This window comes from Ursus maritimus, unplaced genomic scaffold, assembly GCF_017311325.1.
Source record: "Ursus maritimus isolate PB19 unplaced genomic scaffold, ASM1731132v1 scaffold_11, whole genome shotgun sequence".
NCBI classification, from domain to species: domain Eukaryota; kingdom Metazoa; phylum Chordata; class Mammalia; order Carnivora; family Ursidae; genus Ursus; species Ursus maritimus.
The window spans coordinates 30913728-30939771 of NW_024423453.1; the positions used below are offsets into that span (position 1 = coordinate 30913728).

General features: G+C 37.5%; 1 protein-coding gene across 1 annotated transcript in view; it reads right to left on the reverse strand.

Annotated features, from left to right (window-relative positions):
• CLGN (calmegin) overlaps positions 1-12881 on the reverse strand; it is a 51595-nt gene extending 38714 nt beyond the window's left edge. Inside the window, exon 1 of the mRNA XM_008685420.2 lies at positions 12757-12881. The gene's annotated coding sequence lies outside the window, so the exon portion shown is untranslated. The remainder of the gene's footprint in view (positions 1-12756) is intronic.
• Between the last annotated feature and the right edge of the window lie 13163 nt (positions 12882-26044).

Sequence of the window (26044 nt, forward strand, 5' to 3'; positions counted from 1 at the left end):
AAATAAATAAATAAATAAATAAATAAATAAATAAATAAATAAATAAAATCTTTTAAAAAACAAAGAGCATTTAAACTTAAAGATATAAACAATAGTGATTATGAAACTCAAATAATATGTGCATCCCTGGGATGTCTGGGTGGCTCAGTCGGTTAAGCGTCTGCCTTTGGCTCAGGTCATGATCTCAGGCTCTTGGGATCAAGGCCCGCATTGGGCCCTGCTCAGTGGTGAGCCTGCTTCTCCCTCTCCTTCTGGCTTGTGCTCTCTCTCACTGTCTCTGTCTCTGTCTCTCTCTCAAATAAATACAATCTTTAAAAAAAATATGTGGACCCCTTTAAAAGAAATAAGGATAATGATTCTCAAATGTTTGTTTTTTTATTACAATGTTGCTTAAGTATATACAAACATACAACCAGAGTTTCATAATTACAAAGCCAAAGCACATTTACATATAAACACCAAAAAAAACTAAAGAAAAATAATTTTATTACAATTCAATGTGACAGTCTTTTCATGAACCAAATCACAGGTAAAGAACAATCAGAACTGCTATCAGGTGCACTAAGATGGATAATGTTCTTTTACATATATCGTAATACTTTGATAACTCAATAATCTAACCATTTCTCTATTTAAGTCCTGCAAAATGTCCATTCCGTATTATAGCACCACTTGAGCAGAAACCAAATATAATTTGGCTGCTCTTGGGAGAAATATATGATTTGTATAATTACGCCTTGCTCTATTCCCATTAACATGTTAAAATTCAAGTTTTATTGTTTGGTGCCAATGGCCTTTTAAACACAAAGTAACGTGGACACTGAAAGAGTGTGCCAGTTCTTGGTTATAAGGTGGGTAGGTGATCCACGTACAGTCCTATCACTTTTTTTTCCAGTTACCATCAACGTGAAAAATTTTTTAAAAAAGTAAATTCTTAGAACTCTTAGATCTTCCAGAAAATATCTATAGACCCTACATGGGTCTGCTTAAGAAACACCGGCTTTATGAGATAAGCAATTTACATCGACCAGAATGGCTATAATCAAAAAAAAGACAATAACAAGTGCTGAGAGGATGTAAAGAAATTGGAACCTTTATACCCTGCTGGCAGGAATGTAAAATGATGCAAGTTTTGGGAGTTCTTATGGCAGTTCTTCAAAATGTTAAAAATAGAATTACTCTACAACCTAGCAATTCCACTGTTAGGTGTCTACCCAAAAACTTAAATATAGATGTTTAAAGAAACATTTTTCAAAATAACCAAAAAGTAGAAACAACCCAAAGTTCATCAACTAATGCTTAAACAAAATGTTGGCTATCTATACAATAAAATATTATTACCAATAAAACAAAATGGATTACAGATATGTTATAAGATAGATGAATCTCAAAAATCATGCTGAGTGAAAGAAGCCAGTAATAAAACAAAAAGACACAAGCAAATCCACAGAAACAGAAAATAGATTCAGTGAGTGCCTCGGGAAAGGAGTGGGAAGAAAGGGTTAAGGGGAAATGAAAATGTTCTAAAATTGGATATGGTAATAGTTACATAACTCTGTAAATGTATTAAAACCCATTCACTTTCATACATTAAACATATGAACTTGAAGGTGTACAATGTATTAATAAAGCTGTTTTTAAAAAAGAAACGTCGGATTATAAAACGTTTTCTTCCATACAGTTAGCCCAAGTGATTAGAACTCTTCTTTTTTTCATCTCCCATGCCTGTATCCCTCATCCATCCACCCAGCTCCCCTCTGGTAACCATCGGTTTGTTCTCCATAGTTAAGAATCTGCTTCTTGGTTCGTTTCTTTCTTTTTTCCCTTTGTTCTTTTGTTTTGTTTCTTAAAATTCCACATTTGAGCGAGATCATATGGTATTTGTGTTTCTCTGACTGGCTTATTTTGTTCAGCATAATACTCCCTAGTCCCATCTGTGTTGCAAATGGCAAGATTTCATTCTATTTTTATGGCTGAGTAATATTCCTGTGTGTGTGTGTGTGTGTGTGTGTGTGTGTATACCAATATATACCACAACTTTATCCATTCATCCATCAATGGACACTTGGATTGCTTCCATGGTTTAGCTATTGTAAATAATGCCACAATAAACATAGGGACACATATATCCCTTGAATTAGTGTTTCTGTATTTTTGGGTAAATATTCAGTAATGCAATTCCTGGATCATAGGGTAGTTTTAATTTTCTGAGGACACTTCATCCTGTTTTCTACAATGGTTGCAACAATTTGCATTCCCATCAACAATGCAAGAGGGTTCTTTTTACTCCATATCCTTGTCAACATTTATTGTTCCTTATGTTTTGATGTTAGCCATTCTGACTGGTATGACGTGATATCTCATTGTAGTTTTGATTTACATTTCCTTGATGATGAGTGATATTGAACATCTTTTCATGTGTCTGTTGGCCATCTGTATGTCTTCTTTGGAGAAATGTCTGTTCAAGTCTTTTGCCTATTTTTAATTGGATTATTTGGGTTTTGGGTGTTGAGTTATATTAATTCTTTATATATTTTTGATACTAACCCTTTATCAGGTTTGCCATTTGCAAATATCTTCTCCCATTCAGGTTCCTTTTTGTTTTGTTGATTGTTTCCTTCACCGTGCAGAAACTTTTTATTTTGATATAGTCCCAATAGTTTATTTTTGCTTTTATTTCCTTTGCGTCAGGAGACATATCTAGAAAAATGTTGCTATAGCCGATGTTAGAAAGATTATTGCCTGTACTCCCTTCAAGGATTTTTATGGTTTCAGGTCTCACATTTAGATCTTTAATCCATTTCGAGTTTTTGTGTATGGTGTAAGAAAGTGGTCCAGTTTCCTTCTTTTGCATGTGGCTGTCCAGTTTTCCCAAAACCATTTGTTGAAAAGACTTTTTCCCATTGTACATTCATTCCTTCTTTGTTGAAGATTACTTGACCATATAATTGTGGGTTTATTTCTGGGTTTTCTGTTCTATTCCACTGATCTATGTGTCTATTTTTATGCCAATACCATACTGTTTTAATTACTACCACTTTGTAATATAACTTGAAGCCTGGAATTGTGATACCTCCAGTTTTGTTTTTCTAAGATTGCTTTGGCTATTTGAGGTCTTTTGTGGTTCCATACAAACTTTAGGATTCTTTGTTCTAGTTCTGTGAAAACTGCTGCTGGTATTTCAATAGGAATTGCATAAATGTGTAGATTGCTTTGAGTAGAATAGACATTTTAACAATATTTGTTCTTCCAGTCCATAAGCATGGAAATGTTTTTCCATTCCTTTGTGTTGTCTTGAATTTCTTTCTTCAGTGTTTTATAGTTTTCAAAGTAGAGGTCTTTCACCTCTTTGGTTAAGTTTATTCCTAGATATTTTATTGTTTTAGGTACAATTATAAATGGGACTGTTTTCTTAGTTTCACTTTCTGCTGCTTCATTATTATCATATAGGAATGCAACAGATTTCTGTGCATTGATTTTGTGTCCTGCAACTTTACTGAATTCATTTATCAGTTCTAGTAGTTTTTGCGTGGAGTCTTTAGGGTTTTCTACTTATAATATCATGTCATCTGCAAATAGTGAGTTTTACTTCTTCCTTACCAATTTGGATGCCTTTTATTTCTTTATGTCATCTAACTGCTGTGGCTAGAACTAATAGTATTCTGTTGGATAAAAGTGGTGAGAGTGGACATCCTTGTCTTGTTCCTGACCTTAAGGGGGAAGCCCTCTGTTTTTCACTCATTGGCTGTGGGTTTTCATATAAGGCCTTTATTATTTTGAGAGACATTCCTTTCTAGACCTACTTTGCAGAGGGTTTTTATTTTGTTTTGTTTTACCATGAATGGATGTTGTACTTTTTCAGATGCTTTTTCTGCATCTATTGAAATACTCCTATGGTTTTTACCCTTTCTCTTATTGATGTGTCAAATCATGTTGATTGTTTTATGAATATTAAACCATCTTGCATCCCAGGAGTAAATCTCACTTGATTGCGGTATATGATTTTTCAAATATATTGTTGGATTCAGTTTGCTAATATTTTGTTGAGGATTTTTACAGCTATATTCATGAGAGATATTGTCCTGTAGTTCTCTTTTTTGTGATGTCTTTATCTGGTTTTGGTATCAGGATGATATTGGACTCAGAGAATGAATTTGGAAGTTTTCCTTCCTGTTGTATTTTTTGGAATAGTTTGAGAAGAATGGGTGTTAACTCTTTTTTCAATGTTTGGCAGAATTTGCCTGTGAAGCTGTCTGGTTCTATACTTTTATTTGTTGGGAGTTTTTTGATTACTGATTCAATCTCATTGCTGGTGACTGGTCTGTTCACATTTTCTATTTCTTCATGCTTTAAGGTGGGTAAGTTACACATTTCTAAGAATTTATCCATTTCTTCTAAGTTGTCCAATTTGTTGGCATATAGGTTTTTATAATATTCTTTTACAATTATTTGTATTTCTGTGGTGTCAGTTGTTTTCTCTACTCTTTCATTGGTAATTTTGTTTATTTGGGTCCTCTCTCTTTTTTTCTAGTAAGTCTTGCTAGAGGTTTATCAATTCTGTGGATCTTTTCAAAGAACCAGTTCCCGGTTTCATTGATCTGTGCTTAGAACCCTTCCTACTGAGATCAAAACTTTATGTGAATATGTGGGCCAGTTAGCCTTGATTTCTTCTTTGGGACACTGGCTAGAACACTGAAGTTTACTTGGAAAAATGCATTTTAAAAAATCGACCAATTTACCATTATAGGAATATTCTATATTCAAAAGTATGTTAATACCGCCCTCTTTACAGACAAAGACAACACAAAAAATGATGTATACTGTTATTTGTTAAAAGAGTTCGAGCTCCCTGAATCATAAAAAAGAGGTGTAACTAAGATAGAAAGTAAATTTAAAGAGATCAATTTGACTCAGTAACAATAGGTAGGTTTATTTAAATTTTTTTTTTACTTATTGGCACAGGAATGAGTGCATTTGCAAACTGCTTATGAATTGTTAATAATTCTAAAAGCTTCGGTTCTAAAGTTTTAAGAGCTTCTCATGATTTCCATAATGTAGTAAAGTGTTTTGCCTGACTCCCTATCAATAACATTTAAGTAAAACAGAAATGCATAAAATAATAGCTTAATCACGACCATTAATATCACTTGTGGCCCTTATCTTCTCCTTCAAAATAACACACACTTTAGTTTCTTAATAATTAATTTGTTGAAAAAATATATTCTAACTGGTTTGTTTGAGTTCTGGTGTATTGGGCTGCTGGGAAAGTTAAGGGGAAACCAAGCAGGCAATACTCTACTAGAACCCTATTCTTACTTCATCCAAAACAACCCCATTCTATTTTCTATATTACAGTTCTTCCTAACTTTCCTTCAGAAATAGTTGACAAAGCTTCAGGAAAAAAGTTTAGAAAATCTTGCATCTTAAAAGTCCGAATCGTCTCTAAAGTTCTATGGTTATAATCATGCATTTGCATAAAGGAATGAGCTAAATTAATCTCTGCAGCCCAGGACATAAATAAGGAGACATTACTACTTCCAATCTACAAATTGAAAACAAATGTAAAAACTTGGTCAAAGTCACATGGGTTGGAAATGTGAAATGAGATCAGAATCTAGAACTGTACACCAGTATACCATGCTACCTCCTATTTTAATCTTATCCCACTGATTATATGCTTTTTATAAAGCAACAGAAAGAAATTACAAAAATGGTAATAGTACATACTTTGAAACTCTTGGAAATTTCTCAAATTTAGATTATTAATATTAAGCTATGAAGATATTTACCCAGAAATGACCACATTACCTGACTACAGAAGTGAAAAACTTAAAAATAAACTGCTATTGGTCACAAACCATTCTGCAGGCAATACAGTTCTACAGATAATAGTCTTCATTTAAAAATGACCTAGAGAAGCACACCCATTTTCCTGTAACTTTGATCTCGTGTATGTTCTCTGCACTGTTTCTGGTTTGATTCAATAACAAATTAAAGTATAAGTAAATTTTGCCAAGTATGAGATACCATTCTAATACTTGAAACTAAGACCAAGCAGCCTGATCCACCTCAAAAAGTTTCACCCACGTCACCTAAAAGCCCTCTTCAGTCTCCACTATGAGCGCACAATCACAAATTAACAGTGCAGCCCCTTTACTGTACTGAAGTAGTGCTCACTCCCACATCAGAGGTAGCTGGAGCACTAGAGGAAAAGACCACCACAGGATACCTAATAATTGCTGTAAAGCGCGAGAGACATTGCTGGCTGATCACCAAACTTTCTTCTCTTTTTCCAGGGGATGTGACTGGACTATATTTTCTTTGGAGTTAGGTGAGACCCAGAAAAGCCAATGCTGCAGGTACAGTCTGAGTCTGAAGGCCTGAGAGCCAGGAAAGCAATGGTATGAGTTCCAGTCTGAGCCAGCAGGCTCAAGACCCAAACACAGCCGAAGTTACTGCTAAAAGAAGAGACAGAAAAAGACGGAAGTGCCAGCCCTGACAGCCAGGCAGGAGGAATTCCCTCTTCCTCCTGGAGAGTCAGCCTTTCTGTTCAGTTCAGGCTTTCAAGTGATTGGATGAAGGCCTCACACCAGGGAGAGTAATCTGTGTTACTCAGCCTATCATTCAAATGTTAACTTCATCCCAAAACACCCTCACATACGCACCCAGAATCATTTCTGACTAAGTATCTGGGCACCTTGTAGTTCAGTCAAGCTGACCGCCACAGCCACCCACTCCTCCAGAATGCCAGCAGCCAGAAATTGTGTTAGGCCTCTGGGATATTTTTATTTTCTACTTATTTCAGCATTACCTTAACTAATACATACTTTTGACTAAAACCAGGTATTTTTTTTTTCTAAATCAGAAAAACCTAGAAACAATGAAAAGACCTCAAGCAATACAGCAAAAAGTAGAAAAAGAATCATAACAACAGAAATAACAGTCGAAAATACAACTTTCTGGCAGTTCAGACACCATAGTACTACAATCCAAGGAGCCTGGATCTGATCCTATAAAGTGAGAAACTACTGAAGTTCTGAGACTAATGAAAGGAAAAGAGCTGAAATACTGGCTATAAAAACATTATTTGAGTTACATACTAAGGTCATTTTCAAAATCATGTTTCTATAAACATTAGAATGACATACGTACTTACATATTTAGGATTTATACTGCCTCTGCATAGTTCCAAAAGAATAGCTTAAGGCATCGTGTAAAACACAAAACAGACAAAAATATACGCCTGTTGAGGACTGGAACGCCTTCTCATTTCTGTATTCACAGCACCCAAGGGTGCCAGCACGCGATGAATAGGGACAGATACACGTTTATAGAACCAATGAAAGAATGACTGCCTAAGTGAGAGGGGAAAGGGAAACAGACGTTACTAAGCAACCAAGAGAATGCGTTTGCTGTGGAGGCAGCACAGCAGCGATACATTTAGCCAAAGGGTTTCCACGCACTTAGACGAAAGCCACAAATAAAATGAGGGAGTTTCCACTGTCTACAAAAGTCTACAAGATCATTACAGAGAAAAATCCTTTTTTAGAATAAACTGCTAGAAAAATTTATAGACTAAATGCTTACAGAATGTCTATAGCTATTGTTCTGAGAGAAAAATAGTTATGTAACTACTTCTAACACAGGCCCTCCAAAGTTAGAACACTGGTAAAACTAACACAATAAATGCATTTCTATAGAGAAGAAAGAGAACGGTCTAGAAAGTTTGCATTTTATGATCTAATTTAATATGGGAAAATTAATCATATTTTAAAATTCTATTCTACATCTATGAAGAAACACCTCTTATTATGAGTTATTTCAGAATCTTGCTACAGACAGACTGCATTTTAGCAACCCAATTCATAATTTACTTTAGAAAAGACAGTATTCAGAAAAATCAGATTAAATGGTCTCATGTTATCATATCACAAAAATAAAATGGGACAAATTCCCACCAAAATTAGAGGGCATTCTTGCAGTTTTCCATGTAGCACACAGAAAATTCATGGAGCACGCAGAAAATTCACTTTGAAGAATCACAGAAGATGCAAGGTGGAGAGGCAGGAAACAGTGGCATCTTGGAAGGCAGCCTTCTTCCAAAGACGCTGCAAGACTCCATCTGAAATGCAGCTGTTTTCTCACCCAAGAAACTAGCATGCTTCAGAATGAGCTGCACCAGGGATCTGTTAATTTTGTAATGGCTGATGTGTCCAGAAATTCAGGGGACGTCAGCCAGTAGATATTAACATTCACCATTCACAAATTCATTTAACAAATATTTATGATTGCCAATTACATGCCAGGAATTATGTCAGACACTGAATTTACAGTAATTAGCAAAACATACATAGCTTTTGATCTTAAAGAGCTTATGGTCTAGGATGGAAAGCCGGCATTGAAAAATTAACCCAGGTATTACATGTACACCATAATAAGTGACAGAAAAGTAAGTTCCAAGAGTTGGGAGTTGGGAATTTAATTTACATGGTAGGGGAAAGGTCAGAGGAAGCCTCCTTGAAAAAGTGACATTTGAGTGTCATGCAGGGGCGCGTGGGTGGCTCAGTCGGTTAAACACTGGACTCCTGATCTTGGCTCAGGTCTTGATCTCAGGGTCCTGAAATTTGGCCAGTGGCCAGAGTTGGCTTGAGATTCTCTCTCTCCCTCTCCCTCTGCCCCTCCCCACTATGCTCACTCTCTAAATAAATAAATAAATAAAATCTTTTTAATAAGTTTTTTTAAAAGGGGCACCTGGGTGGCTCTTTCAGTTAAGCGTCTGCCTTCGGCTCAGGTCATGATCCCAGGGACCTGGGATCAAGTCCTGCATCGGGCTTCTTGCTCAGCAGGGAGCCTGCTTCTCCCTCTCCTGCTCCCCCTACTGGTGCTTGCTCTCTCTCACACATAAATAAAATGTTTAAAAAAAAATTTTTTTTAAAGAATCAAGTGTGAGGCAAAGGAGAGGAAGGAGTGATCTCCCTAGGCCAAGGACAAAGCAAGCAGCACGTGTGAAGGAACTGAAAGGGGAAGAGCGGAGCAAGAATAAGAAGTGCTGTCTCCTATTTTTCAATCGTATTAATTCCAATCTTTGCAGCACTCCGTGGTGAAGGCATTGGCATCCCGTTTATACACAAGGAAAGTGTATTCTTACTCATAGGATACAGAGTGCTGCTAAATAGAGGGAGAAGATTCAGAGTTAGGTTGAGTTTCAGGCTATACATTCCTTTTATTAAGACTCTGTTAGAAGGTTTAATTATTTAATCCCCACCAAATGGGATTCAAGTTCTAGGTCTATAAAAGATAAGGTTAAACATTTTATATTCCATCCTTTAGACATACATTCCAGTTTCTGTAGGTTTTAGATTTGAAAAGCCATATTTTTATGTGTATCAAAACTACAACTTATGCACATACATATATAGTTAGTTTAAGTGGCTTTTAAAATCTTTCTAGCAAAGATTTTAAAGCAGTTTAAGGTCATTTAAAAATATAAAAATCAACAAGTTCATGGTAATACTTTACATTACTATGATCCTTTAAATTTTTACAGAGCACTTACATAAATTTCAGGATATTTAAGAAGTTAATTGGCTTACTATCAGAACTATAATGATCACATATTAGATAACATAAATGTTTCTAGGTATCACCTCTCCTTAACAAAAGCTAGAAAGAATGTTTTCATTAATTATTAATACTTCTAATTTCCTATGGTAGAGAGAATAATGACTCCCCAAAGAAGTTTACACCCTAATCCTTGGGTCTTGTGAATGTTACCTCACATAGCAAAAGGGGCTTTAAAGATGGAATTAAGGTTGCTAATTAGCTGACCCTAAAATAGGGGGAATAGCCTGGATTACCCAGGTGGGCCCAGTATAATTACACGGGCCCTTAAAAGTAAGAGGAAGTCCGTGAGAGGTGGGTAGAAGAGATGTGAAGAGAGGGACTTCACCCACCACATGGACCTTGAAGATGGAAGGGAGCCATGAGCCAAGGAATGTGAGTGGTCTCTAGAGGCTGAAACCAGCCCTCAGCTGACAGTCAACAAGAAAACAGGAACCTCAGTCCTACAACCACAAGAAACTGAATTCTGCCACCAATCTGAATGAGCAAGGAAGCAGAATTTCCCCAGAGCTTCTAGTAAGGAATGATACCTGGCCAACACCCTGATGTTAGCTCGGTGAGACCTATGTCAGACTTCCGACCTACTGAACTAGAGAAAATAAATTTGTATTGCTTTAAGATGCTACATTTACGGTAATTAGTTATGGCAGCAATGACTACTAATACATTTATTATTCCTGAGCTGCTTGAAACTGTTGCTACAAAGTTAAGTACAATAACATTTGTTATTAGTTGTACTTAATTGTTAAGTACAATAACATTTTTCAGTTCTATTGACTACCGCTCCTGAGTGCCTCCTTCTTGGAAACATCTCCTCCCTTGGTTTTCTTGTCACCATTCCTGATTCATCATTCTCTTCCTCTTCTCTGCCTTGTGCACAGGCACTTTCTCCAATCTTCTGTAAATATTGCTATTCCTTAGGGTTCTGTCCCCAGGCCCTCTTCTTACATGACATACACTCTTGGCTTCTACCTATACAAGCTAGTCAAGGACTCCCAAATCTTAACCACAGCTCAAAAGTCACTCCTTACTTTCAAATCACTATCCATCTTCAAGGATGTCCCAAAGCTTCTGCTAATTTGAACTTAGTCTTTCCTCCCAAACCTGCTTCTCTATCTCCTGAATGCTCTTCCTCCATTAACTGCACCCCCAGTCAACTGAATCAGTCAAGTTACTTTGCCATTATCTTAAAGACTATTCTTTCTCATGGACTCCCTATGTCACTGGTAGCTGAACGCATGTGGACATTTCTTAAATGATTTGTTCTATCCCCAAGCCACAGCCTGATTTAAGAATCTATCATTTCTGAAGTAGATTAGCAAACTCTCACTTTGCCTCTTCACCTCCACTCTTGCCATTCTCTAAATCATTCCTCCACCTTCTCTCTAGCATGAGTTTTCTAAAACAAACTTATTATTTTACTGTTTATAAAAATGCACAGTTCTCTGCAGTTCTCAGCATAAATTCTGTCCTTTTAAAACTCATTTCTTTCACTCCCTTCCACACTCACCTATGTATGTAATAACTTAATACTATTCTATGTACCATATCTTATAATGAGATGCCTTTCTGCTGTTCATTTTCAACGGCTGACTGAGGACTCGCCCAACACTGGTATGCCTCAAAAGTAGAGTTTGAAAATCACTATTTTTCAAGTTTCAGTTGTCCTGCAGCTTCAGGAGGGATCCAACTACAGAATGATACAACAGAAAGTACACTGAACTTGGCACCATCACACCAAGCTCCCAGTTCTATTATTAAAAAGGCAAGTGGTTAAAATTGCCTGGGGCTTGTTTTGTTTTTCATTTGTCAAGTGAAGGGGCCAAACTAGATGATTTAAAGGTCCATTAAAATGGACAATTCTTGCTTTCTCATTAAAGCACTAAAACTTACTAGGCACTGAAAAGCAGTAAGGCTAACTTATAACACTGTTCAACTTCTAGAGACCCATCAACATACTGACATCATTCAACACAATAATTATCTTTATGAACTAGATAATATAGATTATCTTGCTCTAAGGCTTTGGGGATTGGTCTAAATAGTAATGAAAGATCAAAGAAAACTAAACGTGACGGCAGAAATGTACAGTGAAAAGAGGCCAGTTTACAATTACCAAAGGAAGGCTGCCTAGAGTGATTAAACGACCTCCTAGAGTGATGTAAAAAATTTAAAGCAAGTAAAATCTTCAGACTAGATCAGGGTTTTGATGGCTTTTATGAATCAACAAGTTTCAAAATAAATTAACTTTTTTCTAATTTGAGACTTCTTCCCATGGCCACTTTCTCTCTCCCCTTCTGAGCTTTGTTGCCACTTGCTTTTAAATCCCAAGCAAATGCCTCCTCCTTGTTGCTTGGGCGATGCTATAAATAAAATCAGCTAAAGTATCAGATTGATCGTAAACAGGCTTTAGGCGATAATGAGTCTATAGTAATTAGGGCTTCACTGGATTCAACCCAACCCTCCCGCCCTCTCCCTGGCGGCGCACACCGGGCTCCAGGCAGCGCCGCTAGGGAGTGGCCAGGAATTACAGGCCCGCACCGCTAAGAGGGTTGGGTCTCTTCGCCTTTACAGAGGCGGGGATTGCGTAAACTGAGCCTTTTTTGGTTTTGTTCACGTTTTTGTGAAAACTGCGGGTGGGGGGAGCTGCGCCCAGACACGCCCCGGCCCTCCGTACACCCCTCGGGAGCGCCCTCCGGGGCTCGACCTTGGAACGGGGCTGAAATGGTAACCGCTGGAATAACGGACTTGGGGCCGCTCAAGCCCTCGGGGACAGGCAGGGATGGAGAACGGACCAGTCTTCTCTGCGCCCCAGCCCCAGCCTCAGCGCACAGGTGGACACAGCAGGTCGGGAGGACCCAACGGACCCGGCGTGGCATCAACTCCCGCCGCGCGTGGCTGGCTTTCCTCCTCCCGAGGCCGGGAGAACCCACCGAGAACCTCGCTCGGGGCACCTCCATCCCCGAACTCAACAGCCAGCCCCTCACCTGGCTCCAACCTGTTCAGCCTGGCGGGTCGCCAAAGAAAGGGGTGCGGCCCAGGAATCTCCGCCCTGGGCGTAGAAGCAATGGCTCCCATTCCTCACCCTAGCCCGAGCGCAAAGAGCAGCAGGAAAGTGGCCTACTGCCCACGCACCTGTCTTGCGGGCCCGTTTTCGGCAGTGGCAGCTCAGATGTCCGAATTGCTGCCACTTGGTCCCCGCGCTTCCCCAGACCAGTCCCGCCGGCGGCCGCCCAGCAGCGACTGCTAACTGCGCATGCGCGTGCGGCCGCAGGCGGGGAGGAGGTGGCGGCCCGAGGCGCTTGCCGCGCGCACCTGCACCGAGGGGCTCAACTGCCACGGAGGGGCGCTGCTGGGCGAGGCTTGAGCGGAGCTGCCGAGCCCGCCCTAAGGCGCGCCCTTGGGCCTCGCGCCAGCTTCGCCGGCCAATCGTGGGGTGGACCGGTCCGCTGGACTGGCAGAGCACGAATTCATTACCCCGAAGACTTTCTCCTCCCGAGGAGCACCTGTCCTCTGCGTTCAGAGAGGTTCTGCCTGCTATTGCACATACACGGGTTCTGAGTTTTCTATAAATCACGTTTCTGAACAGTGTCCACTTAATACCCCAGACTTCCTAGAGTTCTATATGTTGAGATGAGAAGTCATTGTGATCCGCAGGGAGGCTTCCTATTTCATGTGGGTGTGTATGATATAGATCTATTAAATGTTGACATAGTACATTGCTTTCTTTCCGAAATACAATTAATAAGAATTGGTAACACTTATTATGCTCACTGTACTCTAGGGGCTTTACATTCATTATTTTATTTAACCATCACAACAACCCAGGTGAAGGAACTAAAGATAATTACTTGCCTGAACCTTTGCTTAACAAACAGGGTTCAAATCCAGATCTCTCTCAGAGCCTGTACTTTTAATCAATGCACCAAAAATAAAAATACAGCCCAAAGGTAGGATTGAATCACAGGCTTCTTTGCCCCATTGATGGTTTACCATGCAGCCTTCTCTAATATTTTATAGTAAATCTTGACTGATTTTGAATAGCTGGGATGTATGGTAGGCATGTGTTTAACTGTTTAAGAAAATGCTGAGCTGTTTTACGTTCCTACCAGCGATACAGTATGAGAGTTCCAGTTATGCTACGTTTTCACCATTGCTTGGTATGGTCAGTCTTAATCCTTCCAGAGGTCAATCCATAATGATGTCTCATTGTGGTGTTTTTTGTTTTTTGTTTTTTTTTTAAGATTTATTATCTATTTGGGAGGCAGAGTGGGAGAGGGTGTGAGCAGTGGAAGGGGCAGAGGGAGAGAGAGAGAATCTCAAGTAGACTCCCCACTGAGTGCCCAGCCGACATGGGGCTGGACCTCAAGACTCTGAGATCATGACCTAAACAGAAATCAAGAATCTGTCGCTCAACCCCACACCCTTCGCTGTGCTTTTAAATGCTGTGTAGTTTTATATTACCAAATCCCCTCCATAGGAGTTATATCATTTTGTATCCCCATTAACAGTGTATGAGAATGTTTATTTCCACATGACCTCACCCAACAGAATGTGCCGTCAAGCTTCTGAGTTTTTGTCAACCTTATGGTGGGGCATTTTTTGAGAGCTCAGTGTAGTTTTTTTACTTCTAAGTGAGGCTGAATAAATTTTTATATATAAGGGCAATGTTTTTTTTTTTATTGCATCCAGATTTTGAGTCATAGTTAGAATACCTCTCCCTACTCCCAGGTTGTAGAACGATTCACTTATATTTTAATGCTTGTATAATTTTAATTATTTGATTTATTTGGAGTTATTTTTGTGTAGCCTGTGAATCTTATGGCTCCAAATGGCTATCCAGTTATCCTGATATCATTTATCAGAGTATCACTTTGCCCAGCGATTTAAGATATTGCTTTTATCATTTACTAAATATCCGTATGTACTTGAGTCTATTTCTGGACCTTCTATTCTATTTCATTGATTTGTCTACTCAAGTGCTGGTACAAAGTGCCATGGTGTTTTAATTATAGAGGCTTTGAAAATGTTTTAGTGTCTGGTTGTTCTAAATCTCCTCCTGGCTCTTCCTTTTCAGTGCTTTTCTAGATATTCTTGAATGTTTTTTTCCATATAAACCTTAATATTAATATGCTAACCTCCAGGAAAAAAAGATTGTTGGTGTATTTATTGGGATCACAATAAAATTGTAAGTTAACTTAGGAAGAACTAACATTTTGATCAGATGTCCTATCCAAGAAGAGAAAAGCCTTTCTATTTACTTGAGTCTCTTCCATCTTTAGGAGTATTTTATAGCTTTCTTTGTATAGGTTTTGCACATTTATCTTTAGGTTAGCTTCATTGAAATTTACGTACATGAAATATCATTCCTTTAAAGTTTACAATTTGATGAGTTTTGACAGGTATATATACCTCTGAAACCACTTCCGCAATCCAAATACAGACTGTTTCCATCACTTTCAAAAGTTTCCTGGTTTTGTACATTTCTTCTTAGGTTTATTCCTAAATATCTTTTTCACTGTTATTATAAAGAGGTTTTCTCGTTCATCATAGATTCTAGGGGTTTATTATCACTTTTAAGAAGTTATTCATTTTTGAATGCTAAACTTATATCCTGATATCTTGCTGAATTATTTTATTTAAGTTAGTTTCATGATTAAGTCTGAGTTTTTCCACATTTAGTATCATGCTATCTCCAAATAAAACTTTACTTTTTATTTTCCAATTCTTATGTCTGTAATTGTTTTGTCTTATCAAGTTTCATTGGCTAACCTTGCCAGAACAACATAACAGTCCTGGAGATAGTGGGGATCATTTGCTCTGTTTCTGATGCTAGCAGAAATGCCTCCAGTGTTTACCCATTAAATAAAGAACCATTTTTAGAATTGAGGTACATACATTGTATCTATGTCAGATTTAGCAAATTAAAATACAGGACACCCGATAAGATTCTAATTTCATATAAGCAAATAATTTTTTAGTACATATATTTTTGTATATGTTTATCTGGCCTTAATTTTATCATGTTAAGAGAATATCCATTCATTGCAATTTTCTTTAATGTTCTTACAGAAAATAGGTGTTGCATTTTACAAAGGACTTTTCGGCATCTATGAAGGTAATCATATGATTTATCTCCTTAGACCTATTAGTAAAAATCCTACCCAGATCCTTGCATTCCTGGTATCAAAAACCAGGTCATGGTGTGTTGTTTTCTTAATGTGGCTTAAGAATTTATTTCTAATATTGCATTTAAGATTTTTGCATCAATCATCATAAATAATATGTCTGTGGTTTTCTTTTTGTGTGTGTGTGCTATCATTATCAGGACTGGGTATTCATGTTATATTTACATCACTAAAAGAATTAGTAAATTTTCCATTATTTGCTATACTTTGAAACAATTTTAAGACATTGGGACTCTCTGGTTTCTCAAAGCTTAGTTAAGTTCCCTTGTGCAATCATCTAGACTTGGTTTCTCTTGGTGCTTGTTATTTCTCAATAACTTTCTCTATTTCTTCTGTGAAAATTCATTGGTTTATGCTTTCTGTCTCTATTCACAACAATGTTAGTAAACTGAATTCTCCTAAGAAATCTTTGTTTTATCTGGACTTTTAGAAAGAAAACTAATATTGGCAAAACAAAAACCTATCAGCTCATATAAACTTCCTCATAATTCATTGCGTATGACTGGCTATTAATAACATAGCATCTAAAAATGTAATGAGGAGGAAAAACGGTAATTAAGGGGAAAAACATAATTAGATAGTTTTCATGGGAAAATGCTTGCCCAGATTTAGCTCCCATTATTTGTTCATAATTGCTGCAATTCTGCCACAGAGTGGAAGGTCCATGTAAGAGCATACAACAAACTCCAAGACATGTTACACACCTATGTTGGCAGAGGGTTAACTTTACCCAAGAGTGTAGTCACATTTGCTATAACTACTAATATTAGTAATATTACCATGTTACTATTTACTTCAATAGTAAATAGTGCAGTTGTTGGTAGCTTATCTCAATACTTGAGAGAATTTCACTTATTGTGTCTCCAAAGTTTGCAGAGCTTCTATTTACTACAAAAGTAGTATTTGAGGGGGAAAAAAACGATTTCAGTAGAATCTTATCTGAATGTGGTTTCTACAAACTCATCTGCTGTATTGAGTCAGGGGCATAAATATATCATATGCCTTCATCTATATGCTTGAAGGAAAGTGATTTTATTTTATTTTTTTAAAAGATTTTATTTATCTGTCAGAGAGAGCACAAGCAGGGGGAGCAGTAAGCAGAGGAAGAAGCAGTCTCCCCACTGAGCAAGGAGCCCGATGTGGGACTCGATCCCAGGACCCTGGGATCAGACGCTTAACTGACTGACCACCCAGGCATCCCGGAAAGTGATATGAACGCTATAAAACAAATGCCCAAACCAAGCAATAAGCACTATTTGCTCTGCTATATCCCTGATGAGTGTCAGGCGTTCTCCAAATCACCCCTTTCTCATACACCTTGGACCAGAGACCATGGGTGGTCAGTGAAATGGTCCAAACACCCAGCATCTGGGCAGTAGGGAAGGGGATGGAAACTGGGGGCATCTCTCCTGCCTGTACTATGAACATTTCCTGGAAATGGTTTGTGCCGATTATCAAACTCTCTGTCCTGGATTCACTTCATTAAGGACAGCAGTTATTGGGGTTGAATCTTTAAGTCTGCTCTTCAACTTCTCTCTTTTTTTTCCCTTCTAGCATCTGCCTCTCTCAGTGTACTTCAGTCCAAAATTTAAGTCAAATTAAAATTCTTTTGTAGGGGTGCCTGGGTGACTCAGTCAGTTAGGCGTCTGCCTTTGGCTCAGGTCATGATCCCAGGGTCTTGGGATCCAGCCTGGAATTGGGCTCTCTGGTCAGCGGGGAGCCTGCTTTTCCCCCTCCCTCTGCCTGCCACTCCCCCTGCTTGTGCTCTCTCTCCCTCTCTCTCTGTCAAATAAATAAATAAAATCTTAAAAAAATAATTAAAAAATTTTTGTAACATATATGTAATGTCTTTTCTTCTTCTCCCCACCCCCACATGCCCCCAGCTTTACTAAAATATACTTGACATATTGCTCCTTCTCTCCTAAAAGGAAAAAAGAAATGAACACATGTGAACAGTTCAGCTTTCATATTCTCTTTATATGTTGGTATGTGACGCAGTTCAGACTGAGGTAAATATGTAAAGTTTTGGCGCTCAAGGATAGTTAATATTGCCAGGAGTATAAAGTATGACTTTCATATTTTATTGAAGAATCAGAAGGAAGAAGAAACATCTCTTACTATTTCTCAAAATAAAGTAAAACTCAATTGAATAACAAGAATAGGGGAGTTTAAATAGACTTCTTTAAGAAACTGATAGATTATTCAAACAGACAAAAATTCATAAGATTTTTAAAAAACTTGAATAAGTACATTAAAAAGCCTGATATAAGAGAATCCTGTACCCAATAAATAGGAATATTTTAAGAAGATATTTTTAAAGCACAAAACTAACATTTATAAAAAACAAATGAATGCAGCATATTTTAAAGGGAGTGTACAGAGACTACACATTTTCAAATTCACATGAAACATAAGAATTCATAACAATTCTCGAATCTTAGCACACAGATTAAATTCACTAACATCAATGTAATTAAATAAGAATCAACAGTAAAAGATGGCAAAACCCAATATATTTGAAAAAAAAAGAAAACACTCCCAAATAACCCATGAGCTAAAAAAGTAATAGTAAGAGAAATTATAAATCTTTAGAACTGAATGGCTATGAGAATACATAAATATCAAGGGGTCGGTAATCAGCTCACATGGCACTTAGGGGTAAGTTTATAGTTTTAAATGAATCCATTTAAAAGATAAGAAGATATCTTCAAATATTTAGACCCAGGCTTGCTTAAATTGTGCTTTCTATTTCTTTAGATGTCCTAACAAAATGGATAAGAGCATATGCCAATCTACACAGACAATGGCAAGTTTCTAAACTTGCAGCTGTTTACTGAGATTATGTGACAGCTTCGCTAAGTCAACAAAATACAATTCTTAATTTCAAAAACTTCCCTGGCTTTGCTATTTTTAAATTAAATTCTAATACTAATGGTACAAACATCATAAATATTTTACTTTTTCTTGACATAAGAGGTAGTTCAACACTTTCAAGCCTAGTAGTTTACTGTTTTCTCTTCTATACAGTTATGCATTTTCATTATTATCATTTCTGAAAGATGCCATGAGAAAGCAAGGTTATCTGAGGTTCCAAGGTATTAGAGCTTTTTCTTGTTATCCTTATTATTTTCATATTTTCTGAAATAAAAACAAGAAACCTGTAACATCTAGAAATAATTCACAAGGATATAATTATTTTCATGAAAATTTTTGATAACGTTCTTTCCTTATTCTGTCTTTTTTACCACAATTTCCTCTTATAAATAGAGAAGATAATTTTACATTGGCAAAATACATGATTCTTAAGATGTATTAGACAATATCAGTTTTAATACTACCCCGGTGTTAAAATTATTGAAAGTAGACTTCCATCACTGGGATACCTGAGAAATCTATATTGTTGGATTATCATTAAAGCCAACAAACTGTTACAGATAAGGTACAGATATTTTTAAATATTCACTTTATTTTAATGTTTATAATTTAAAATACAAATACTGAAAGATTTAGGATAACAAAGTAAAGACATGATAATCTTTTAACATTAATATATGAAAGAAAATCGGAGACTAAATATAAAATTAGAACTGGAGAAATTTTGCTGTGAATATAATATGAGTACTACATTTCATCTGAAATTAGTTTTGAATTTCTTGTTAAGTCAAAAGGAACAAAAATACCCACAATGGGCAAAAGGAATCATGACAGTTCTTTGGGAAGTAATCTTTTTTCAAGTTCCAAATTCTTTTTTTTTTTAAATATTTTATTTATTTATTTGACAGAGAGAGAGCTCAAGCAGGGGGAGCAGGAGAGGGAGAAGCATGCTCTCCACTGAGCAGAGAGCCCGATGTGGGGCTCGAACCCAGGACCCTGGGATCATGACCTGAGTGGAAGGCAGACGCTTAACCGACTGAGCTACCCAGGTGCCCCTCTAGCTCCAAATTCTAAGAGAAAATTGTCAAATGTATCTTTACATAGAAAAGAAACATAAAACTTGAAATAACAGTTTTGAAGAAAATGCAAATATGCCATACATCATTCTTTAATAAAAGTCAAAAGCATAAACTCAATTCAGTTAAAGCATTTTGATGGGAAATACCCATTTACTTCCTCTTCCTCCACCACCTCCAACTAGGCATACCAGATTTAGCAACAACAGTAAAACAAACGGGTCATACACACATACAAAAAAAAAGTCATTAACTAAATTCAAGGTTAAGTGGGGCTTCCTGTATTTTATCTGGTAACCCTACTTCCAACACCTCGAAACCCTGCCCCTTGCCCAGTACACTGCAGTAAAACAAAAATAACTTTTCATGTGAGATGAAGCACTAGCAAATTATAGAAATACACTATTCTCTTGCTTATCAACAGAAAAAATTTTAAGTATCTTTTTTTAAGATTTATTTATTTTAAAGAGAGAGAAAGAGAGAGCTATGGTGGGGGGGGGGGGGCTCCATCCCCAGATCCTGAGATGATGACCTGAGCCAAAACCAAGAGTCAGATGCTTAACTGACTGTGCCACCCAGGTGCCCCAAAATTGTAAGTATCTTACCTGAGGTTTCAGAAATTATTCATACAGAAATATTTTAGTTGTTTCTAAAAGAAATTTCTTTTATGCTTATTATAGATTTAGAGCATGAAGTGATAAAGAACATTTAAAAGAATGACATAGGCAAAATTTTTAAAAACTAAAAACCTAGAAAATTTATCACTAAGACAAATTTTTCGTTTATTAAATTACTATTTTTGAACCACAAGCTAGATGAATAGAAGTAAACCAAAAGCCCGCATGCTGGCACACTGATCTTGGACTTTCCAACCTCTACAACAGTGCGAAATAAATTTCTGTTGTGTAAGCCACCCAGTCCGTGGTATTTTTTTCATTGCAGCCCAAACTAAGACATAATAAAAATGAATAAGTATCTGAGCTAAATATTCACCTATACTGCAGGAAAAATAATGTGGATAAATAAAAATTAGTTGCATAAGCTATATTATTTAGCAATATAAAGAAAACTACCAGAGGCATTTAAACCAGAAATGATTAAATGTCATTGCCTCTGGTGAGTGAGATAGGGCTGGGGAAGTGCAAGAGGTTGTTGCCTTTTATTATAAGCTCCTCTTTTTATTAATTTTTAACCAGATATGTGCATATTACTTGAAAAATATAAACAAAGCTAAAAATTTTTTATGATTAAATTTTATTCCATTTTGAAATACAGCCTTTGGAAAATGAAAGGGGTAATCCATTCTGCAACTCTTTCCTCAGTTTGGAAACACTTAATTTTAAATATCTAAAAGGGGGGCACCTGGGTGGTTCAGTTGTTAAGCGTCTGCCTTTGGCTCAGGGCGTGATTCCGGCGTTCTGGGATCGAGGCCCGCATCAGGCTCCTCCGCTGGGAGCCTGCTTCTTCCTCTCCCACTCCCCCTGCTTGTGTTCCCTCTCTCGCTGTCTGCCTCTCTCTCTGTCGAATAAATAAATAAAATCTTTAAAAATAAATAAATAAATAAATATCTAAAAGGCTTAGCAAATGGACAGCTCGTTATTTCCCTGAAATTGTTTTTGATTGGGAGATGTGGTTGCAGCGGAGGCTGCTGAAGGCATTTCCAATTTCTAACGTGGGAGGGAAACTATGAAGTGGTGGTCTTCTTGTTCTTGAAGGATAGAAGGGAGACATTCTGAAAGGAGTTGGTAAAAGAGAAAGACAGGTGACTGGGAGCATAACAGATAAAGATTCCTGGGAAATTTGTCAGTTGGGTTACCTTCCTCAAACTTTTGCTATCTCAGTCCCACCAAAAAAAGAAAAACACCTTTTAACATGGTGCAGTTCTAACTGAAACGCATAGAATGCAGGGTGATCTTCATGGAAATGCACCCACATTTATGCCTCTTTTACTGTTGAAGTGTCAAAAGGCAATTCTTCATGAACACACTCCCATCTATATAAACCATGCAGATGGAATGTTAAATGGAAAGTAGAGAAGACTAGATTAGATGGGGAGGAATTCAAAATCCTAAATACACAGGAGCCAGCTACTAAAAAGGTGGGCGTGGCTCTAAGGACGACCCAAGCGCAGAGGTGGTGGATATAGGGGAACAGGCAGGGCCACTGGAATTAGTTGTGGAGTCACAGTTGGAATATGCATGCTTATGCCAAGCAGCAGACGTCAAATGACCACTGTCCAGCAGAGGCATAGAGTATGGCTGTTTGTGGAGAAGAAAATAATACCCAAAAAGAATGGGGTCTTCCCTACTCAGAAGAAAAGCTTCTGTACAGAGTGAGCCGTAGACTGCCCATTCCTCCCATAAATACTGGAGAAAGGCTACAGAAAACAGACTCAACAGTCACAGACAAAACAACAGAGAGTCTTAATAAGTAAGAAACAAAATTTCAGTTTGGGGCGGGGGTGTGAAACACAAGAAACGCAGCAGATCCTGAGAAACGGAGGTCAGTCAAGCAAACAGATGCCACTTGAGGTATTCTGAATAAAGAAATCGACTTCATGCAGCTAGAGTATACTAGAGGTGAACTCAACTGTTGGGAGGATTAGGGGAGCAAAGGTCAAGAAGCCACTTCTGGAAACTTGGAAATCCTCAGCAGAACAGCAGGCCATTTTCAGCACCCTGGAAGCCAGGAAAAGCCACTAGTGATCTCAGCTGGCTGGGCAGCAAGTGTGAACTCAACTTCCTGGCCACAGCAGGCCTCTGCTGCCCTCTTGGCCGCCATCTTCCAGGACTACTGAGAGTATCTCTGACAGAATCTAACATGGCACTTTGTGGGGCAAAGACATTCTGTGAGGTGTACTCCCGCAATTTTCCCCTGAGAAGCAGAGAGTGGAGAGGAGGACGGCAATCATGCAGAATCAACAACAGACAATAAGTACAGGAAGCCATTAAAATAATGAATTACACATATACTGATATACTACTGTTAAAATGTAATTACTTTTCTTTGAAGGATAGGAAGGATATTGTGTATATAAAAAGAATCAATTGAAAGTCGTGGAAATTAAAATTTTATTTTTGGAAGTTAAAAAACAAATGAGCCAAAAAGTAAAAGTTCGAGAATGAACTAGCAGGATGCCTCGTAAAGATGGTGAATCAGACACAAGTATTCACTTCCACTCTTTCTAGAAATCACACTTAACCATAAGGGCCAGTTGAAGATAACATGATCTTACAAACAGAATGGGAGAGCAGACAATGGCAACCAAATGGAGGTGTGAGAGAGCTGTGTCTCAAGCTGCCCGTGGAAGCAGAGAAGCGCAATCTGCAGGGCAAAAACCCCCACTACTTCCAGAAACGGAGGTGAAGTTGGGGCAAAACTATGAGGATGGCTTGCAATCTCAGCAGTGCGTAAAGCTCTAAATATCCTCTCCTACCCCACAGAGCCAGGTGATTATCTTTTCTTCACTCTTGAAGGGTAATTCTCTGAAAAGGCAAACATAGGGTATGTATCTAGATTCAAACCAGGGTAAGGATAAACAGGACAAACAGGGGCATGTGGGTGGCTCAGTCTGTTAAGTGTCCAACTTATGATTTTGGCTCAGGTCATGATCTCAGGGTCATGGTCTCAGGGTCGTGCGATCTAGCCTCCTGTCAGGCTCCACGCTTGGTGGGGAGTCTGCTTGAAATTCTCTCTCTCTCCCTCTCTGCCCCTCCCCACCCCATAAATCAATCAATTTTAAAAAAAACCAAACAGGACAAATAAGTAAATATTGACAAAGTGAACACCAAAAGCCCCAGCTATCTTTGCCCACTGGGCCCCCAGCTTCTCCAGCAATTTGACAAGCCTACGCAGCAAGACTGAGAGGCACTAACACAGGTGATTCCCTGGGAAAGAGCCTCGCCACTCCTCCCCATACAGTGAAACTGACAGGTTCAGCCATGTGCTCAGAGCCTCCAACCAGTTTTCTCCATTTGAACATACAATCTATGATCACTACATACATGAGAAAACCCTTCAACAACTAGAAGAGCAGAGACCACCACCACCAACAACAAAAAACTTGGAGGAAATAGAAATTATATAGGAAGAAGAAATTTTTTAAAAATCTTAAAAAAAACTATTAAAATCCTCAGAGGATTAAGTGGAACTATTTCAATCATAAAATAAGAACCAAGTGTTATAAGAGGGGACAATGACATTAGGAGCACAAAAGGGGTTCTTAGACATTAAAGCTATAATAGTAAAAACAAAAATTAACCAATCAATGAAAACTGCCCTTCCCCCCCCAAAAACAAATAAAGCACAAATAAACAGGACCTAAGACGAAATTTAGAAAAACTTTCAGAAAGTGAAGCAAATAGGAAGGAAACAGGAAGGAGAAAGTAGGCCAGAGAGAGAGAGAGGGAGAACATTAATCCAACGACTCTAACATTTGAAATGGGGTTCCTTAAAAAGAACATGGAAAATAGAGGAGAAAATTTATCAACAAAATAATTCGTGAATATTTTCCAGAATCGAAACATGAGTTTTCAGATTAAAAAGCCCTACCAAATATCAAGCACAATTGATAAAAATAGACCAATACCATGATCATGAAATTGTAGAACCCTAAATACAAGAAAAATGTTAAAGATTTACAGATAGGAAAATTGGTCTTACCAAGAAACGGGTTAAAATGGCTTTAACTAACTTTTCATTGGTTACACTTTTGAATACCTTCAAAAATCAGAATTCAGAATTCTTTGCCTAGCCAACCTAACAATTAAGTTTGACAGACTGCAGTCATTTTAAGATGTTTTAGTTCTCTAAGGATTTACCTCCCACACAATCTGTCTCAAGAGATTACTGGGGAGTGTGCTTTACTAAAACAAACAAGTAGACCAAGTATGATGCAGATTTGGGATATAGAAAACAGGAAAATCAACCCCCTGGTTCCTAAGATGCCTGCTAGAACTGGTCAGAAGCCTGCAGGAGAGATATTTTTCAAGATTAAGGAGCGGCAGAAATGCAGAAAAGCATTTGACAATATTCAACATTTATCCACGATTTTTAAAATGTTGAAATCTAGTGAGAACAGATTCAGATAATTCACAGGGGATCTGAGGGTGAATTAGTGATAAGTACATTGACATAAAGCCAATTTAAAGCTCAAAAAAAAAGTTGTATAGTAAAGGAAAAATAGAGCATACTATGTAGCTTAAGTGTAAATTGCATTTATATTCTCATTATAAAGTCATTGAATACTGAGCTAAACAATGATGTAACTATATGGACAGAGTGGAGGAGTGGAGGTTTGGGTAGAGTGAACTCTATCATAGTTAAAATCTTCCATTCATTGAAAGAAAATGAAATTAAGAAAATGAAATTAAGAAAATGAAAGAGCTAGCCATAAATGAGACTTGTGGTCAGACTATATATGGAATTATAACAGTTCAAAAATAAACAGGTGAACAACCCAATTTTTTAAATGGGCAAATATTTAATAAGACATTTCACAAAATTACATTTCATTAAAATCCACTTTCATAAAAATCTGTTTCATTATATATATACACACACACACATACAACTAGCACATGAAAAGATGCTCAACATCATTGGTCATTAAAGAAATGCAAATTAAAATCATAATGAGATATCACGATCGGCCTTTTCCAGCATTCCATACAAATTGAATCATACAGTATATAGTCTTTTCCATCTGGCTTTTTTCATTTAGCATAATATAATTTTAGAGATTCATCCATATTGTTGCATCTATTGATAAGAATGAGGCTTCAGGGGTGCCTGGGTGGCTCAGTCAGTTAAGCGTCTGCCTTTAGTTCAGGTCATGATCCCAGAGTCCTGGGATGAGCCCTGCATTGGACTCCCTGCTGGGCAGGGAGCCTGTTTCTCCCCCTGCCCCTCCCCCTCCCCTTCCCCTTGCTCATGCTCTCTCTAATAAATAAAATCTTAAAAAAAAATGAGGTTTCAAACTCAGATCTATTGTTTCCAAATTCATTGTATGTCAACTGTATAAGATAAAAAGGAAAATAAAATATTTATTCATTCTTCTAAAACAAAATATTAGAGTATATCAGAAAGTTATCTGTATAAGATTTTAAAATACACAAAACATGATTATAAAATAAGGCTAACAAATATCTGATAATTTTCTATATATCAATTTTTATACTTACCACTATATTATCAAAGGCTTAAATTTTTTTATATGATATAGTCTCTTATCCACTATGAAGAAAGTTGAGAACTAAGACTAATCCTTATTATGCCATTTTTTCC